We start from the raw sequence: 6,000 nt of genomic DNA on the forward strand, positions 1-6,000 counted from the left end.
GCTAAATTTTGTGTATTGACTCCTTAATGAAAAATGCAATGAAACTTTGAGGTTGTGTTGGTTTTGCAATTTCTGCCATTTCTTTATCTTGAATTCGTGTAGTGTATGTGGTTATTAAGTTTATGCTTAATTTACAAATTAAGTGCATGTGTTTGGGTTGGGTTATGTTCATGCTTAATGTATGTAGCTTGACTGTCACGAATTCATGGATATATGCATTGCTTAATTGCGTGTTGAAACTAGTTTGTAACTTTTTCTTAGTGGGTTATTCTCTAGTGGATTAAGAGTGAACAAAGGTGTTAATTTGGTTGGCTATGATAAGTAGAATTGTATTTGAATCCATTCAATACATTTTAATCACTATTTCGTTTCATTTAATCTGTTGTTAACATTTTGTCAATTAACTTGAATCTGTCACCCCCTTTCCCTTTGTTGTGTTTGAATCTGGAAAACTTTGATTGAAAACAATGGTCACTAGGAGATGACCTTAGGTTAATTCCTAAGTCCCATATTTTAACTGTTTAATTTGGTTGGGTACGACCTCGATCATTTGGCAAGCGGATTAGGGATGTATTTAGGCTAGCTTGTGCCCTTAGAAACCATAGAACAATTGCTTGGAAAGATCTATCTTGCATTTTACACACGTGGCAATGTGGAAATCATGAGTGACCAGTTTGTCAATCACACTTGAAACATGCTTGTTTTGGAGCCTTTTTCATATTTCAAATTTCTCTCTCTCTTTTGCTGGGTTTTTCGTCAGCCCTTAAGCCTATAAATAGGAGGGCACAACCTTGTAAAAATAACTTAGAGTTGATATAGAGAAACTCTGGAAAAATTGTAGCTCTCTCTTTTTAATGAGTTCATTAAGATAATCTTTCTTCTAAAGTCCCTTCCTAGACCTTTCCTCGAGAGTTGGTTAAAAATTTCTTAAGAAACACAACTTCAATCCACTCACCAAACACATCAAAACCTTCGATCATGTCGCTTTCGCTTTCAGACTTATTATCCATCACCAATTCTACAATTCAGATAAGTGTGCATTGGAGCCTCTTCCATTAGGAGTCAATGAGATAAAATTTAAGCCAAAAGCAATGACGAGGCTGATGTTAGTTACCTCAAGAAGGATTAGATTCAGACAAGCTCAATAGTTGAAATTGCAACCCAAACATAAGGGGCAGGAATCTAAGTGGGTGAAGATGAAGTAAAAGGAATAGCCTACAAAAAATGACTAAGAACATGTGAAAAATCAAATAATAGAATAAAAGAAACATAAAAGATAAGGAATATACAAAGTGAGAGCATCTCAACTTGGTTACTTCATCCTCCTCCTCAATAGATTCTTCAAGAGTTACAACCGGTGTGCTTGTCTAACTGACACAAGAAGATTTGGTCATCTGTAAATGGAAATTTATGTCAATTTATCCAATGAAAGGATGGCCTAAACAAAGTAGAAAAGATGAAAGAAGTTTCACCTTTAAGGTTTTATAGGGGATCATTTTTCTTTTCTTTTCCAATTGGGGTGGAGTAGTTGGAACTTATGCATCAATGGCACTAGAAGAATAAGTAGGTTGACGGGAAGGCTTGGAAGTGAAAGGCCTTGAGAGTGCAAAAAATGTACAAGCTGGTTAGAAGTTTTCCCAAAGATAATGTCCAAAGATGGCAATCGAATTGGTAAAATTGGTATAGTGGAACCTTATCCCTCTCATGTACTCATCATAGATCGATCAAGCAAAAATGCTTACTCGATCAATAAGAGTCAACCAAGGAGGTAATAAAGTATTTGTAAGGTTAAGGTAAGGAAAATAAGATAGTGCAGAAAGGTGACATCTTTGTTTGGAGATTTACGAGAAAATATTTTTTATGTTAGATCTGAGTTCGGACGCCCATTTAGGATGAGTAAGATATTTAACAACACCAAGAGAGGTGGATGGAAAATTAGGAAGGTGTTTAAGGCAATATCATTCGAAAGGAGTTTTTCCTTTAGGGTTCTGAATTTTAAAAATTGATCAATTTTTATCTACTTTTTCTCGAAGGGCATATACAATTTTGATAAAAGTGTGTTTAAGCTCTAATGAGTTATACAAAACATGGTGATAATTCTTAAATTTTAAAATATCGAGACAGAATGAGTATGTACCTCTATTCTTCCTAAGAGTAACCTGCAATGAATCAACAATGTTCCAAATTAGCTTCTATTTGAAAACTTCAAAAGGTTGGTGATTTTTGAAAGAGCATTGGGACCACCATTCGAAAAAGCGTAGAGTACAATAATAATTATCTTCAAAATTAAGAGGGAAAAACATAAGGGAGATTTGGGTAGAACCCTTTGTAACTTCTGAAGCAAAATATTTTTATTGGAAGAAAAAGAGGGATTAGTAACACGTTGGAGTCGAGGATAAAGAACGTCTTAATTTAAACTGAATTGACGGGAAAAGAACTGAGGATGATAAGGATGAAACTTAACATCCTTTTAATCGGAACCTAACATTAGAATGTCCCAAGTAAGATACTTGCTCCAAACTTCGATAAAATAATATTATGCACCGGGAGTATGAATTGGGGATCGAGCAGTGAACCATGAAGGCACAATAACGCAACAATTATCATTGATTGGTTTGAGGAAAGAAGTAGGAGTGTGATCTAAAGGAGGTTTAACCAATAAAAACTTTGAGTAAATATGGTAAGAACGAGGGTTTCCTTTACCTATCATTGAAGGGTAACATTGGGCCAACTTTACACCTTTAAGAAGAGGATGGAAAGTGGGACAATCAAGATTAAGAGGAATTAAAAACTCAAAAATGGATGTCATCCACAACTGGATAAACTAGAAAGGACGAGAAAGATTTCCCTGTTAGTGAACCTAACACATCAACAACTTTAGAAAGCGAGGTATATACACGAACAAGTATAACAAACAAATATACGGAGAACCAATATGAAGGAGGTAAGAAGGGTTGAAAAACTTCAAGGAAGTTTGAATCGATCTACAGCAAGAAACGTGGGTACACAACCAATAAAAGAGGAAGGCTACATGCTCTTCCAGAGAAACTCCTACTTCATTGTCATCAATAAAGTGGTTGGCAAGAAAGTTGACGTAGGCTTTCTTATCTAAACGTACGTCATCTTCCATCTTGACATCATGAGGGAAAGCGGAATGGTGATACGTGCTTTCTGTGGGTTTAAGACTTGTAATAGTAGCAACGACTAAGAGTATGGGAAGGGTTGGTACATAAGGCCCACATGGGAAGCTCCATGGCTTAAAGTCTTTATTCCATAGGTGAACAACAACAAGCATTCCTAAGTTAAGAACAAAAAGGTCGCACTAAGAAAGTTGGATGAAGTCATAAATACCAATCTTCTTCCAATGAGCCTTATATGTGGCACTAATTGTATCCAACCACTTAAAGTAAGGTGTTTTCTAATGGGGAGGTGCAACATGGTAAATGTTGAAGAAAGTAGAACTGGAATAGTAGAGTCAAATTTTTGAATGTTGTTTAATCATAAGCGATAAAGTGGGTCGAGTGAAATCTTTTAAAATATGAGGCAATGGGTTAGATCGAATAAGGCCACCAAAAACATAAGAAAAGTCACCTACGGAGTAATAAATGAGTACATGTGTCTCACAAATGCTGAGACTCTTTTTCCTTGCCAAGAATGGGAGAATATAAATGTTCGTCCTTTTCATTAAAAGCAAAACGAAAAGGGGTAAGCAAAACACGTTAATCAGATGAGGAAGCCATTATAATAAGTGAAAGGCAAGAAAGCGCAAAAGCAATGAGTCAAAGTGTAATGAAGCAAGAGAATTGGAAGGAGCCCACCTGCAACCAACAACAGATTTCCCGTACGATAATGGGACAAGCTCCCAAGTTCCATTGAGTTCATCTATCATGGCTTGATACCAACCAGGATGGGCTAAGACATCACTGAAAAATTTTGGAATGGTCATAGAAGAAATAGACAAAGACAAGTATAAAAAGGTGAATATAACCTACGATAAGCAATATAATGTGGAAAGGGATTATGAGTAGAACAAATACTTTTCAAAGGACAATTGGAAGATCAGAGTCAATTGTTAGAGTCAGAGTAAACAAAGTAGTTGGCACTTGAATTAAGTCACTTAGTGGTGGAGGAGGAGAATTTGACAACTATAGGAGCACAAATAATAGGAATATTGACTATAGTAGATAAAGACACATCAGAAGAAGGACCCTAAAAGTAAAAAGGAAACTCATTGAAGGTGATATCTGCAAACACAAAATAGCAGTTAAGAGAAAAAGAAAAACAATTGTATCTTTTTTTGTGATAGAGTAAATCCTAAAAAAATAAATTTGTGTGATCTAGGAGATAACTTGTCAAGATCAGAATTAAAATTATAAGCAAAAAATGTAGATCCAAAAACTTTAAGAGGTAATGGATGTAGAGGTTTATGAGGAAATAAAAAAGAATAAGGAATTTTTTTGATTAAAATTGAAGATGACAAGTGATTAATAAGATAATGTACATTAGGAATAACATCACCCTAAAAATGTTGAGGAACCCTACCATGAATTAAAAGTGTGCGAGTTGTTTCAACAATATCTTTATTGTTACGCTCAGTCACCCCATTTGTTGAGGTGTGTAAACACATAAAGTTTCATAAAGAACACCATGAAAAGCCATAAAATGTTGAAAAGAATGGGAAAGGAACTCATGACCATTATCACTTCACAAAGTTCAAATAGAATCCCAAACTAAGTTTTAATTTCATTATAAAAGGTTTGAAATATAGGAAACAACTTAGATCAATTTTTCATTTAAAAGTAACAAAATATTGAAAATATAAATTAGACTTAACATAACTAGGTCCCTAAGTGTTAGAGTGAACTAATGCAAAAGGTGACAAAGTACGTTGTGAGACACTACAAGGAAAAGAACTATGACTTCGTTTTCCTAATTGACATAACTCACACAACAAGCTAAATAAATTGGACAAACTGGGAAGAAGTTGTTGCAATTTAGCAAAACTATGATGACCTAACTGAGCATGAAGAAGAGATGGAGGCTCCATTACTACGCCACATGTCTCGAACTCTGATCTTGTAAACAAATAAAATCTTTTGTAAAAGAAATAACATAATCAAGAGAACGAGTTAGACGACTAATAGATAACAAGTTAAAAGGAGACCTAGGGACATAAAGAACATTATCAATGTATAAAAAAGGAAAAAAAGGTTAACAGTCCCAATACCATAAGATAAAACTCTAGATCCATCAATGATTTTAACAAACAATAAAGGATCCAGAGAGGATAAAAAGGAGAACAAAGATTTGTTACTCAGAACGTGACTGCTATCGATTTCGCTTGAGTTTCTTGTTGGCTGAAAATTGATTATTCTCAAGGGTACCTTTCAATCTTCTTTAAAACACATTTTTTGTTCCTACGAAACATGTTTTGAAATCTAGGAACAAGCTAAATCAATATACACCAATGATACTCAACATATTTATGGTGATTGTCATGATCTTTTCAATGTTGTTGCTCTTCGACATCAGAACTATATGGTTGATTATATGGGTAAAATTCATGCTCTTTTTCATGAATTTAATGAGTTATTACCTCTTGCCTCTACTATTGTCGAAGAAATAAAGCAACGACCAAAGTTCTTCATGATATTGGCATTACACAGACTTGTTGATAAATATTTTTATGTCCATGATCAGATTTTGGGTTCACCTGTTGTACCCATTTTGACTTTTACTTGTTCCACTCTTTTGCATGTACCAAGTAAATCCATCAATGATACATCTGTTTCTGTTTACGATTCCTCTACATTGACATCTTAACATGATGTGGCATGCTAGGCAACAAGATTGCAAGTGTTATTCATTACATAGTCATCCTATTCGATCTGTTGTTGTTAAGACGAATCCTCCCTCACAATCATTTATTGGGGATTCTCCTTAATCCGATATCACCGATGAATCTGTTATTTTTAGTAAATTTCTTAAATGGTATAAGGA

Source organism: Vigna unguiculata, chromosome 3, assembly GCF_037176805.1.
Source record: "Vigna unguiculata cultivar grain cowpea cultivar isolate G323 ecotype 2 chromosome 3, ASM3717680v1, whole genome shotgun sequence".
Lineage (NCBI taxonomy): Eukaryota > Viridiplantae > Streptophyta > Magnoliopsida > Fabales > Fabaceae > Vigna > Vigna unguiculata.